Below are 15,856 nucleotides of genomic sequence, written 5' to 3' on the forward strand. Positions count from 1 at the left end.
TTCATCTCTCCCTCTTTACCCCTATGCTCCACCCCCAAGCACACAGTGATTTGGTTTCTGTCAATATAGATTAATTTGCATTTTCTAGAATTTTTAATAAATGAGATCATACAGTATATATATTTATTTATCTGGCTTCTTTCAACATAATTATTTTGATATTAATATTCCTCCATGCTGTTGCACATATCAATTGTTATTCCCTTTTGAGTGGTATTCTACTGTATGGATATATCACAATGTGTTTTTTAATTCATCTGTTTATGGGCATTTGGGTTATTTCCAATTTGGGGCTATGACAAATAAAGCTGTCATGCACATTTATGCATAAATCTTTGTGTGAAAATGTATCTTAATTCCTCTTTGCGTAAATGCCTAGGAGTAGAATAGCTAAGTTGTATGGTAGATGTATGCTTAACTTTCCAAATATATGCCAAACTGTTGTCCGAAGTGACTATGCCTTATTGTATTCTCTCCAGAAATGCCTCTGAGAGTTTCAGTTCCTGCCCATGCTAACACTTGATGTGGGCACTTTAATTTTAGCCATTCTTGTGAAAGTGTACTGGTTTCTCATTGTAATTTTCATTTGTATTTCTCTAACAACTAATATTATTGAATATATTTTCATTCATGACATTTTGATATCTTCTTTGATATATCTGCTCAAACACTTTCTTATTTTTTAAACTGAATTTTTTGTCTTCCTATTACTGAGTTGTAAGAGTTCTTTACATATTTTTGGTACAAGTTCTTTGTCAGATGTTTTGCAATTATTTTCTGAGTCTGTGGCATGCCTTTATATTTCCACGGGTGTCTTTTAATGAGCAAATATTTTAAATTTTGATGAAGTCCAATTTATTGTGCTTTTTTAATTGTTTGTGTTTTTTGTATTATATTTAAGAAATCCTTGCCAAGTCCAGTCATTTAGATTTTTCTTTAAGGTTTTCTTCTACAAGTTCCATAGTTTTAGCTCTTCTTACATTTGGGTCTATTACCTGTTTCAAGTTAATTTTTATATATGGTATGAGGTAAGATGAGGTAAGGGTCAAGGCTTTTTTTTTTCCCCACATGGTATCTTATTGTTCTTATACAAGTTGTTCTAGGGCTCTTCTTTCTCCATTGAATTGCCTTGGTACCTTTGTCAGAAATCCATCAACCACATGTGTGGTTGGTCTATATCTAGACTTTCTTTTATGTTTCATTTGTTAATATATGTATTTTTGTGTAACTCACACTGCCTTGCTTACTGTAGCTTTATTTTTAATTTTAAAATCATTTTAATTGATTTATAATATTTGTATATACTTATGGGGTACATGTGATATTATGTTACGTGCACAGACTGTATAATAATCAAGTCAGGGTATTTGGAGTGTCCATCACCTCAAGTATTTATCATTTCTATGTGTTGGGAATTTTTCTAGTCCTCTCTTCTAGCTATTTTGAAATATACAATATTTTGTTAACTATAGTTACCCTACTCTGCTATTAAACACTAGAATTTACTTCTTCTATCTAACTAACTAATGGTATGTCTGTACCCATTAACCAATCTCTCCTTATTACCTCTTACCCACAAACCCTTCTCAGACTCTGGTATCTATCACTCTATTCTCTACCTCCATGAAATCAACTATTTTAGCTCTCAACATATGAGTAAGAACATGCGATGATTGTCTTTCTGTGCTTGTTTTTTTCACTTAACATAATGACCTCCAGTTCTGACCATGTTGCTGTGAATGACATGATTTTATTCTTTCTTTATGGCTGAATAGTATTTAAGTATGTATATATACCACATTTTCTTTATCCATGTGTCTGTTGATGGACATTTAGGTTGATTCCATATCTTGGCTATTGTGAATTGTGAATAGTGCTATAATAAACATGCATGTGCATACCTCCCTTTGCTATACTGTTTTCTTTTCTTTTGGATAAATACCCAGTAATGGGATGGCTGGATCTTATGGTCATTCCATTTTTAGTGGGTTTTCTTTTGAGAAATATATTCATTTTCCATAGTGGTTGTACCAATTTACATTCCCACAAACAGTGTATAAGAGTCTCTTTTCTCTGCATCCTCGCCAGCATCTGTTACTTTTTGTCTTTTTAATAATAGCTATTCTAATTGGGGAAAGATGATACCTCATTGTGGCTTTAATTTGTATTTCCCTGATGATTAGTGATGTTGAACATTTATTCATATACCTGTTGTCCATTGTATGTCTTCTTTTGAGAAATATCTATTCATGTCCTTTGCCACTTTTTAATGGAATTGTTTGTTGCTGAGTTGAGCTCCTCGTATATGCTAGACATTAGTCCATTGTTAGATGAATAGTTTGAAAATATTTTCGCCCATTTTGACAAGTTGTCTCTTTACTCTGTTGATGGTTTGCTGTGCAGAGCTTTTTAGTTTACTATAGTCCCATTTGTCTGTTTCTGTTTTTGTTGCCTATGCTTTTGAGGTCTTAGCCATAAAACCTTGGCCTGCATATGGATATCCAATCTTCCTAGCATCATTTACTAAAGAGGGTGTCCTTTCACCAGTGTATGTTCTTGGCACCTTTATTGAAAATCAGTTGCTGTAAATACGTGGACTTATTTCTGGATTCTCAATTCTGTCCCATTGGTCTACATGTCTGTTTTTATACCAATACCATGCTGTTTTGGTTACTATAATCTTGTAATATATTTTAAAGTCAGGTGATGTGATGCCTCCAGCTTTGTTTCTTTTGCTCAAGATTGCTTTGGCTATTTGAGCTGTTTTTCGGTTCCATATGAATTTGAGGGTTACGTTTTAGAATTCTGCGCAAAGTGACATTTGTATTTTGATAGGGATTGCATTAAATCTGTAGATTGCTTTGGGCAATATGGTCATTTTAATGATATTAATTCTTCTGATCCATGAGCATGGAATGTGTTTCCATTTGTTTGTGTCCTCTTCAATTTTTTAAATCAGTGTTTTGTAGTTTTCCTTGTAGTGATCTTTCACTTCCTTGGTTAAATTTATTCCTAGGCATTTTATTTTATTTTTTGTAGCTATTATAAATTGGATTGCCTTATTGATTTCTTTCTTAGCTAGTTTATTTTTGGTGAACAAGAATGCTACTGATTTTTGTATGTTGATTTTATATCCTGCAACGTTACTGAATTTATTACATCTAAGAGTTTTTTGGTGGACTCTTTAGGTATTTCTAGTTATAGGATCATATCATCTGTAAAGGGGATATCTCTTGTTATTGTTCTGTTCAGCTTTTCTATTAATATTTCTTCTTGATCCAATCTTAGTATGTTGTATGTGTCCAGACATTGTCTGTTTCCTCTAGGTTTTCTAGTTTATCAGTGTATAGTTGCTTTAATAGTCTCTGATGATCTTTTGTATTTCTGTGGTTCAGTTGTAATGTCTCCTTTTTATTTTCTGATTTTATTTATTTGAGTCTTCTCTTTTTTTGATTGGTCACTCTAATGGTTTATCAATTTTTTCTTTTCAAAAAACCAACTTTTCATTGACCCTTTTTTGGTCTCTATTTCATTTAGTTCTGTTCTGATCTTTATTATATCTCCTCTTCTACTAATTTTAGGTTTGGCTTCTTCTTGCTTTTTAGGTTCCTAGAGGGGCATCATTAGACTGTTTATTTGGGATCTTTCTTCTTTTCTGATGTACATGTTTATTGCTATAAGCTTCCTTCTCAACACTGCTTTTGCAGTATCCCATAGGTTTTGGTATGTTGTGTTTCAATTGTCATTTGTTTCAAGAAATTATTTGACTTCCTTCTTTATTCCTCCTTGATCAAGGGGTTATTCAGGAGCATGTTGTTTAATTTCCATGTATTTGTACAGTCTCCAAAGTTCCTCTTATTATTGATTTGTAGGTCACTATAGTCTGAGACAATACTTGATATGATTTTGATTTTTAAAAATTCGTTGAGATTTCTTTTGTGTCTTAACACATGGTCCATCTTTGAGAATGTTCCATGTGCTAATGAGAAGAATGTGTACTCTGTAGCTGGTGGATGAAATGTTCTGTAAATATCTGTTATATCCATTTGGTCTAATACGCAGTTTCAATTCAATACTTCTTTGCTGACTTTCTGTCTAGCTCATCTGTCTAATGCTAACAGTAGAGGGCTGAACTCCTCCACTATTTTTGTTTTAGAGTCTATCTCTTTCTTTAGATCTAGTAATATTTTCTTTATGAATCTGAATGCTCTAGTGTCGAGTGCATAAATATTTAGGATTGTCATATTCTCTTGCTGGATTGGTTCCTTTATCATGAACTTTTTTTATTCTTTTGACTTAAATCTGTTTTATCAGACATAAGTAAAGCTACTCCTCCTCACTTTTGGTTTCTGTTTGCATGAAATATCTGTTTCTATCCCTTTACTTTTGGCCTATATGTGACTGTTTAGGTAAAGTCCATGTTTTTTGTAGGTAGCATACACTTGGATCATGTTTTTTAAATCCATTCAGCCAGTTTATGTCTTTTAAGTGGAGAATTTCTTCCATTTACACTAAGGGTTATTGTTGATATGTGAGGTTTTGTTCCTATCATATTGTTAATTGTTGTCTGGTTGTTTTGTGTATTTTTATTCCTTTCTTTTTCTCTTATTGATTGTCTTTGTGGTTTGCTGATTTTCTGTGGTGGTACCATTTGAGTCTTTTCTCTTCCTCATTTGTGTATTTGCTTTCCCAGTGAATGTTACATTTTTATGTGTTATCAAGACGGTATATGTCATCCTTCACTTCCAGGTTTAGGACTCCCTTGAGCATTTCTTATAAGGCTGGACTAGTGGTGGTGAATTCCCTCAGCATTTGCTTATCTGGGAAAATTTTTATTTGTCCTTCATTCGTGAAGGATAATTGTACTGCTACAATATTGTTGTGTGGCAGTGTTTTTCTTTCAGCACTTTGACTATGTCATCCCATTCTTTCCTAACCTATAAGGTTTCTCCTGAGAAGTCTGTTGTTAGTTTGATGAAAGCTCCTTTATTAGTGACTAGACCCTTTTCTCTTGCTGTTTTTAGAATTTTCTCTTTGTCATTGACTTTAGACAATTTGACTATAATATGTCATGAAGAAGACCTTTTTGCATTGTATCTATTTAGGGGTCACCGGGCCTCCTGTATCTGGATGTCTAAATTTCTTGCTAGACTTGGAGAGTTTTCATCTATTACTTTGTTAAATAGGTTTTCTATCCCTTTTGTTTTTTCTTCACCTTTTGGGACATCAAAAATTCAAATAGTTTTTCACTTTATGGTGTCACATATGCCACATAAGCTTTGTTCATTCTTTTTAATTCATTTTTTTTCTTTAGTTTTGCCTGACTGGCTTATTTCAAAAGATCTATCTTCAAGTTCTGAAACTTTTTTATTCTGATTAATCTAGTCTATTATTGAAGCTTTCCAATGTATTTTGCATTTTGTTTAATGATTTCATTAGTTCCAGAATTTGTGTTTGGTTCTTTTTAATAATATCTCTCTCTCTGGTAAATCTCTCATTCACATCCTGAGTTCTTTTTCTGATTTATTTGTATTTTAAAAAATTCTCTTGTATCTCACTGGGCTTCTTTAATATCATTATTTTGAACTCTTTGTATGGCATTTCATAAATTTATTTTTGATTGAGATCTGTTACCAAAGAATTACTGTGTTCTTTGGAGGTATAATATTTCCTTTTTTTCATGTTGCCTGTGTCCTTACATTGATATCTGCACATCTGGTGTCACAGTCACTTTTTCCAATTTTTCAAATTTGCTTTTGAGGGGCAGGGGGTAATTTTTCCTGAAGCAGTATCCATGGTGCTGATTGGAAGGGTTCTTTGGCTTTGATTCTAGGCATTTGTAGTAGCATAGTCTTTGGTATGATTTTTTCAGCTGTGAACAGCATTAGTTGTGTCTGTGATTTCCTCAGTAGCTCAGGGTATGGTTGTTAGTGGAGGCTGTGGTAAAGTTTTGCTGGGGACAAGGACATAAGGTGGGTCCATTCCTGGGCCCTAGTGGTTACAGTCACAGGCTGAACATGTCTGTCCTTGGGCTCCAGGACAGTGTACACTAGCACCAGTGTTCATAAGTCCAGGTGGGTTAGTTCTTAGGTCTGCAGGCAGCTTGCTTGGGTGCTGGTACTAGCAGTAGTGGGCTGGGTAGGTGGGTGGGTCTTGGGCCCCTGGGCAGCAGTCGTGGCATAGGCAATGGCAGTAGCAGTGAGAATAACCTCTGGGTCCCAAGTGGTCCATTTTGGTTTTCATGGTGGCTGTGATGAGCTGGGCATGTCAGTCCCCAGACTTGCAGGTGGGACATGTGGGTGGGTGCCTACTATGGTGGTAGTGGCAGGTTGGGTAGACCTGACTGCAGGCCCCCAGTAGGAGGCTTACAACAGAGGTGGACTGGGCCGGGCAGTCCTCAGGCCCCTGGACAGCATGTCTGGGCACTCCGGGGGCAGAGCTGGGCCAGGTGGATCGGTCCTCAGGCTCCCAGATGGTAGGGTGATCCCCAGGACCAGTGTGGAATGCTTGGGCGGTGGTGGTAGCAGCTGCACTTCAGCCTTGTTACTGGGGAGAGCAAGGTTACTTTGGTGGCAGTAACCGTATGCAGGTGGCTGATGAGCATGCACTTTGCTTACACTTCAGACCTGGCTGTGTTAGCCTGCATTGGCATCTGCTGCAGGAAGGGGAATTTTTCCTCAGGGCACATAAAAATGCACAGTGACTTTGCTGCTGGGGCCAGTGAGGTATTTGCCAATGGCTTGTGCTTCAGCTCTGGCCCAGGGCTTCAGGCCATGCACCTGGCTGAGGTGGTGGCTGCCAGCTGGGAAGGTCAATGGAGTTCAAGAAATATGGAGCTATAGAGGCTCTTGGGTCCCCAGGCCAGATGCAGTCTGCTGGAGCTGGGCTGTCAGTATAGTGCCTTGCTGTAGCTGCTTAGGTGTTGGGAGTGTGTTTGGGATCCAGTGTGAGCTTTCTCTTTGGAGCAATGCCTTCACATGGTCTCCAGGCACACCCCCTAGGTTAGTCTAGGGGCTCATGAAAGTCTTGGAGCCTTCCCATGGCTAGGATGCAGGCATCTACAGTGGGAACGTGGACCTCTGGGATCCACTCACTTACCCTTTTTTGCATTGGGATGCCTCTCCAAGCTCCTAGCCAATCCCAGCCAAACAGGCTGCCTCGCTTACCTTTCCTTCTTGCTTTAGGTGTCTCTTGTCACTACTCTTTTGAATTCAAGTGTTCTTTCTTAGATGGTCCATTTGAAGTGTGATTATCTACTAACTATTTTGGTTCTTTGTGAAGGAAATGAGTACCAGATGCCTCTAGTCAGCCATTATGAAGCCCCTCCCCGATTACTGTTACCTTACACTACATCTTAAAATCACATGGTATATGTTCTCTGATATTGTTCTTTTTCAATATTGTTTTAGCTAGCACAGATCCTTTGCGTTTTCATACAAATTTGACTTGCTAATTTCCACCCCCAAAATCCTGTTGACATTTTGATTAGGATTACAGTGAATTTATGGATGAATTTGTGATAAAATTTGGATAATTTTCAGTCATGTTTTAGTCTGTTTTTATACTACTTTGAAAAAATACCTGAGACTGGGTAATTTATAAAGAAAAAGTGGTTTAATGGACTCACAGTTCCACACGGCTGGGCAGACCTCACAATTGTGGTGGAAGGCAAAGGAAGAGCAAAGGCACATCTTACATAGTGGCAGGTAAGAGAGTGTGCGAAGGGGAACTGCCTTTTATAAAACCATCAGATCTCATGAGACTTATTCACAATCACAAGAACAGCATGGGAAAAACCCACCCCCATGATTCAATTATCTCCCATCGGGTCCCTCCCATGACACATGGAGATTATGGGAACTATGTTTCATGATGTGATTTGGGTGGGGACACAGCCAAACCATATCAAGTCATTATTTCTTTAAGCAATTTTTTGTCCATCCTCTCTCTCTTCTTCTGAAACTCCAATTATATGTATACTAGGCCATTTGAAGTTATCTCACAGCCCATTGACATTCCCTATAGTTTTTCTCTGTCTTTTTTCTTTCTGTGTTTCATTTTCTTTTTCTTTTTTTTGAGATGGAGTTTCGCTCTAGTTGGCGAGAATAGAGTGCAATTGCACGATCTTGACTCACTGCAACCTCTGCCTCCAGTGTTCAAGTGATTCTCTTGCCTCAGCCTCCTGAGTAGCTGGGATTACAGGCATGCCCGGCTAATTTTGTATCTTTAGTAGAGATGGAGTTTCTCCATGTTGATCAGGCTGGTCTCAAACTCTGACCTCAAATGATCTGCCCACCTCGGCCTCCCAAAGTGCTGGGATTGCAGGCTTGAGCCACCGTGCCCAGCTGTGTTTCATTTACAATAGTTTCTATTTCTGTCTTCAAGTTCACTATTTTCTTTTCTTCAGAAGTGTCTAATTTTCTGTTAACTTCATCCACTGTATTTTTCATTTCAGATATTGTATTGTTTACATCTACAAGTTCAGTTGGGTCTTTTATCTTACATGTCTCTCTAACATTTTACTTTCCTCTATCTTCTAGAACACAGAGAATGTAATGGTAATAACCTTTTAAATGTTCTTGTTTATTAATTCTATCATCTGTATTATTTCTGTGTGTTTCTTTTGATTGATTTTTCTCCTGATATGTGTAGTATTATCCTGCTTCTTTGCAATATGGTAATTTTTAATTGCATGCCAGACATTGTTGATTTTACTGTGTTGTATGCTGGATATTTTTGTATTCTTTTAAATATTCTTAAGCTTTGTTCTGAGATTCATTTAAGCTACTTGGAAACAATTTAATCCTTTTGCAGCTTACTTTTTAAGCTTTGTTATTCAAGGCCAGAACAGCCTCTAGTCTAAGACTAATTTTTTTTTCGTTAATGAGGCAATGCCCTCTGAATGTACTATCTGATGCCCCTAAGCATGTGTAAAATGAGGTTCTTCCACTCTGGCATAGGAACATAAACTATTCCTGGCTCTATATGATAATTGATTATTGTTTTATGTATTCCTTTTGGGTGGATTTTTCCTGGACTCGGGTAGTTTCTTTCCATGGATGTGATGATCAATACTCAGCTAAAGACTTGAGATTCTGAAAATATCTGGAGCTCTCTCTGTGCAATTCTCTCCTCTCTGGTACTCTGCCCCATAAATCCTAGCTGCCTTTGCCTCCCAAAATTCTTAACTTAGGGGAATTTATAGCCTCTGTTTGAATTCCCCCTCTCTGCTATGGCCTGGAAACTATATGCAGGCAGTAATTTGGGGTAACAAGTAGGGATCACCTTATTAGTTTCCCTTCTCTTGGGGACCACTGCTCTGAGCCCTGTAGTCTGATGTCTGAAAACTGTGGTTTTATATATTTTGTAGGATTTTTTGTTGTTGTTGCTTAGGGTAGGAGGGTAAATCTAATTCCTCTTACTCATCATTCCTAGTGTCACTCTTAGTCAAGGCAATTTCTTGGTACTTTTCAACCTGGCCAAGGATGAGGTAAAATAGGTATGGGTGTGCATGCATGTGTTTAAATTTATATGTATATGTGTGATAAATATATATGTGTGTGCACACCTATGTGTGAGCACATGTATGTCATATGCTTGCATACATATATGCCTTTCCTTGAAGGATGTAAAGAGAATTAGCTAATCACCACAATACTTTGGCTATGTGTAAGGCATTCTTGCAGATTGTATGCCAATCACATTTCTTTACAGGGGAGAAGAAGTGAAAAAAGGGCTGCTGGGTGGGGCTCTGAGCTATCAATCCTTGAGAGATAAGAGGTACAACCAACTGAAAATATAATTCAAGTCCCCAGAATGGCCAGACAAATATTCTTTCTAAAAATGAACAGCAGGTAATTCAATCTGGGGGAGGGTATGTCAAAATGATACCTTACACTGGCACAGTGTTTTATAGTTTTTAAAATGTAATTCTATCCATGGTCTTACTGGGAGGCACAACATATCTTTATTGTTATTATGATTATTACTAATCATCATTTATCATGTCTGCTTACGAGAACCATTTTATGGCTGAATGAGAGAGGGTAGAAGGGATTAATGTCACTGGATGGCTGTGGCTGTTTCTACGATCTGAATCCCACTGGAGAAGCCTCTGGAGGGTGGACCAGAATAACTCTCCACTGTCTCCACTGTTAACAGTGCTTCCATTTGTGGCATCAATCTCAACCCTCCCTTGACCTGACTGTGCCTGCAGATAACATACATGACAGAATGAAAATGGATAAACTACTATTGGTTTAATTAGTATTGACCAAGGAATGGGGTGGGAGGAGGGCAGGGGGGCAGAGAGTTCTGGGAATGAGGAGAACTCTAATATATGGAAAAGAGTCAGACCTTATAAAGGCATTTTATGGTGTGGCAAGGACCAAAATTGTTGCATCACATGTTTATTGGGCTCCCAGGATCTGCTCTCGCTGGAAAGTCCCAATCACAATCTCATCTTTTGCTAACTGGCATTCTTGCTGACTTAGCAATTCCTGAGAAATCACCCTGATCCCTCTTGGCATGTTGCAGTTCCATATTTACAAGTGGGAGAAGGAATAAATTTCTTAAAGTAAGATCTTGGCTAGTTGGGGTGGCAGGAATTCTGATTTGGAGGGAGCATCTAGAAAAGCACACCCCTAAGTATCTGCTGACTAGCTGGGTAGTCAGCAGCACCAAGGCACTGAAGGCCAGGCTTTTGGACAGCTTCCTAGGAATGGATCTGATAAAGAGGGTCATCCCACCATGGTCAAACTGCCAATGACAAGAGGACAAATATAACTTACAGTTTCTAGTCCGTCTAATGGAATATGGGTTAACACTGAGCACCTGAGGTTCTTTCAGGTGCCTGGACTTTGGGAACAACCCCATGGAGCATCCAGGAGTGGATGCCCTGTGGGAATCATTCCCCATTCCCAGCTTAGCTTGGATCTAGAATGTCCCTGTGAGTTTTGAAATGGACAAGAAGTAGCATTCTTCCTGCAATGTCAGCAGGCCATGTGGTAAACATGAGCTCTGGTTTCATTGCTGTGATTTTAGGATTTTAGCCTGGCAGAGACTTCATGCTGAATGCTGGTGATATCTAAGGGCTGGAAGAGACCCATTCAGTTTTCTTGAACATCTTCTACCTTCACTTTTTAAATGCATTGTTGCTATTTAAATGTATTTTTAATAGGCAACATATGTTCATGTTATAAATTTCAAAAACACAAAATGAAAAATCCATGAGCAGTTTTGCTTCTTCTCCTGACCCCCAACCACTCGGTTCTCAGAATTAATCAATATTCCACATTCTTGCATGTCTTTCTAGGTGTATTCTTTACACAACTGACAGGTATGTCAGTGTGCAATTCTTTAATTTTTACTCCCTTCTCCCCCTTTTTTTTCCTCCACAAATGGTAGAGATAGCAGGTTAGTTCTAGGGACCAAGACTCGAAGATTGAGATTTGCAGGACAGGAATTTTCCTGGGGAGTGCCTTCGGGATCAATATCTGCAAGGAAGAGAAGGAAGCAGGATTGAGCAGAGGGAGGGAGTAAATTGTATTGCAGTCTCGACAGAGGCCTACACCAGCTCTGTGGGGAGCTAGGATAGCCTTCAGAGTTGTCCCAATTTGGGTTGGAGGGGAGCAGGCCATTGAATGTGAGCATAATTTTCCAAAGGCCACTCTTTTCAGCCAACTCCCGGAGAAGGACTTAACTGTCAGCCACCAACACTCACAGCAGCTGGGGGATCTGGTTTGGCCCAGCACAGCATCCCCTCCAGCAGCACATGTATGTTGCTTTTTTCACTTTACAGTAGATGTTGAAATTTGTTTAACATAACTGCATAAATTTCCTTATTCCATTTCTAATAGCTGCAGAGTGTTCCATTGTGTGGGTATAGCATATTTTACATAGTCAGTTTCCCATTGATAGACATTTGGTTTATTGCCACTCTTTTGCAATTATATCCAGTTTTGCAGTGTAGATTTATCTCTTCATACACCTGCAAGTAGTCAACTTACAGGGCCAAAAACTAGGTACACTTTTCATTTGGAAGCTATTATCCAATCCATCCACTGAGGCTGTATCAGTTTACACTCTCACGAGCAGTGTATGAGCTTGTCTGTTTTCCTGACCTTTGCCTGCATTATATTATCAAAAATTTTAATTTTTCCCAATCTGAAAGGTTAAAAATGGTATCTTGTGGTAGTTTCAGTTTGAATTTCTGTTTTTTATGCGTGAGATTGAGGATCTTTTTGTTATGTCTAAAGCAATTTGCATCTCTTTTTTTTCTGCAAACTTTTTGATTATAGCCTTTGTCCACTTATCTTTTAGGTTTTTGGCCGTTCTCTTGTGGATTTTGTAGAAACTCTTTATATATTATTTTATATATTATGAAATTTTATATATTTTGAAAAATGTTATATATTAAGAAAATTTGACTCTTGTAATAGAAATTGACAAGTTAGCTCTTTATCTTAGGTAGGAAGAAGAAGCTGTTTTAGATGTAAGGACTTTTTTTTTTTTTTTTTTGAGACAGAGTTTTGCTCTTGTTGCCCAGGCTGTAGTGCAATGGTGCAATCTTGGCTCACTGCAACCTCTGCCTTCCGGGTTCAAGCAATTCTCATACCTCAGCCTCCCGAGTAGCTGGGATTACAGGCACGTGCCACCACACCCAGCTAATTTTTGTATTTTTAATAGAGACGGGGTTTCACCATGTTGGCCAGGCTGGTTTCTAACTCCTGACCTCAGGTGATCCACCTACCTCGGCCTCCCAAAGTGCTGGGATTACAGGCATGAGCCACCGCACCTGGCCTATGTAAGGACCTTTTAAAGAGTAGGTTCTGTGGCATTTCTGATTCCTATACATGACCTGTGTTCTTCCATCCACCACTGAATCCACGTGCTGGGATTGAAGCCAGTTGCAGCTGTTCTGCCTTCAGTGGTGTGTCCCCTACTTTAGCAGCCCAGCAAGTCCTGCAGATTCCCTGGGGATTTTTGACCCGGAGTTCCTGTTCCGTGGACTTGGTGCCCCAGGCACAACAGCCCTTCCCATCTCTCATCTTCTGTCTCTCAGGGTGACTGCTGCTGGAGCTGTCACGCATTCTGTGACTTGGTTCATATGAGGCCAGAGCAAGCTGAACTTGAATGGAGCTTGTCAGAGAGTGTCCTCTCTATTATCATGGTATTGCAGTTGGGCAGCCCTGGGTTCAAATCTCATCACCACTTAACCAACTCATCTTGGACACAACAGTCAATCTCTCTGAGGTGCAATTCCTCATCTCTATAATGGGAAAATTAACAGGTGTTTCTGTGGGTTGTAGAGAGGATTAAATGGATTAAATTTAATTAAACAGGTATTTCTGTGGGTTGTAGAGAAGATTAAATTATGTCCAAACTGCTAGGCATGGCTCACAAGGCCCTCAGAAGCAAGCTCCTCTTTGTGCCTCAGCTCCCTGACCCCTACTTGCTGTTTGCACTCCAGCCACGCTGAGTCTCTTCCAGTTCCTTGGATAACTGTACTTGGGCTAATGCCCATTTATCTTGCATGTCTCAGGGTGGTCTCCTCAGTGAAGCCTTCTCTGACTCTGCTGCTCCCTGTATGGTGGAGCTTCCATGCTACACCCTAGCACATTGTAGTACTTCATGCTTCTCATTTGCTGTGAACCTGTCTCCGCAGACTGAACATGCCATGAGGGCAGGGGCCCTGCATCTCTCCGCTGGGCTCAGTCCAGAACCTCACATATATTTAGCAGGCACCAGTGAAGTTTTACTGGACGACAGATGGATGGTTGGATGGACAGCTAGATAGAAGAATGAATGAATGGAAAAAGGGAAGGAAGGATGGGAAGGGATGGATAGATAGAGGGGATGAAAAGATAGATGGATAAAAGTATGGAAGGATGGATGGATGGAAGGATGAATAGATGAACTGATGGATAGATAAGGTGTTTAGGTTATCATCTGACATTCTGGGAAGAGCTTCTTTGATTTCTGAAGGCTATGACTTGCTAACTTCAAAGAAAGGGAAAGGGTTGTTTTTTTTGTTTGTTTGTTTGTTTTTTCCCACAGAGAAGCAGAATCCCAATATGAGCAACCTAATGCCCTCTCAGCACAACCCAGACCATGACAATTTTTAAAACAATCCATTAAGTGGCTTATTGGCTTGATTCATCCAGGATTTTCATGCCCAAAGAGCGTGAAGTTGTGTGCTTTTCTGTGTCTTGCTGTCTTCACCCTGAGTGGGAACCAGGGAGACTGAAAGAATTCTGACATTAAGGAATCTTATTTACTCTGATATTAAAGAATCTTATTTACTCTTCGGAAAGGTTACCTACAGATTGAGTGAGAAGGTGAGCACTTTACCACCTATATATTTGGAAAATCATTAGGTAATTTTTGGAAAAGCCAGTCATAATATATCAGAAGCTTAATCCTCTTTGATTTTACAATGGCACTTAGAATTGCAGTATTTATACATGCGAAATGCTCCATTTATCTGCCAAGAAACATGGTGATCCAGACAAATGAGATTTCTGTGTAACTGAGGCTTGATATTTAAATATTCATTTTATTTTTCTAGCACTATTGTTATGACTCAAAGCATTTTTGAAATCTTTTATAATTTCCTTTATGTCAATTCAGGTTGTCTTTTTTAATGTTGCTGTTTTAATAAAGATATATTCCCTTTCCTCCTTAGTAAATAGCACCTTAGACACAAGTCACAATTTCATAAAGACTTAGAGTTATCGTTGTAAACAGACATTGTTTTCCTGGATTCTTGTATTTGGTAATGTTCTCAGGGCTCTTGCAGAGTGAACTGGCCTCTGACTGTTCTGTTTTTACTACAATTCTTCTCCTCTCCGTGTTTATTGCATGGCTTTACTTTTGTCTGTCTTTGTCCTGAGTGTGGCTTATTGCATATGGGCTTTCTGGTAACTACTTACTTTTCTGGGGTCTTTTTTCCCAATTATTTTTAAATTGTGGTAAAATGCACATAAGATAAAACCATATTAACCATTTTAAGTGTACAGCTCAGTGGTATTAAATACTTGACACTCATTAATGTTGTGCAGCCATCTCCCCCATCCATCTTCAGAACTTATTCATCTTGTAAAACTGAAGCTCTGTGCCCATTAAACAATAGCTCCCCATTCACCCCTCCCCCAGCCCCAGCAACCGCCAAGTCTAATTTCTGTCTGTGTGATTTTCACTACTCTAAGTACCTCATACAAGTGCAATCATACTGTATTTGTCTTTTTGTGACTGGCTTATTTCACTTGGTATTATGCCCATAAGATTCATCCAAGTCATAGCCTGTGTCAGGAGTTCTTCCCTTTTTAAGGCTGAATAATATTCCATCGTATGTCTATATCACATTTTGCTTATCCATTCATCCACCAATGGATATTTGGATTGCTTCCATGTTTCTCTTTGGCTTTTTTTTAACAGCCTCTGTGGATACAGTTGAATAGTTGACTTTATTGGTGTTCTGATCTCTAGATAATCCAGATATTCCTGTAAGAGATTTTGACTTAGGATCCAAAGTGCTCCTTGTGTTTCACTGCATGAATGTCTATGAAGAAGTTCAGCAACACTGAAGAAGTCATGGAATGATTTATTGCAGCTTAAACACACACACACACACACCATGGAAAGAAATTGCAAAATAACTTATTCCATGAGGGAACATTGCTATCCAGGGAATATTGATTTGAGCATTCACATTCCCTGTAAACATGCTGAAAAAACAAAGGCTAAAATGCCAACACTGTGAAAAGCCAACATTCATCCCATGCAATGGGATTCAGTGGAAAAGCAGGCCCTGAAGGCTGGGTTGGGCATAAGTTCATCGAGATGCAATTCTAGC

The sequence above is a fragment of the Pongo pygmaeus genome, chromosome 4, assembly GCF_028885625.2.
Source record: "Pongo pygmaeus isolate AG05252 chromosome 4, NHGRI_mPonPyg2-v2.0_pri, whole genome shotgun sequence".
NCBI classification, from domain to species: domain Eukaryota; kingdom Metazoa; phylum Chordata; class Mammalia; order Primates; family Hominidae; genus Pongo; species Pongo pygmaeus.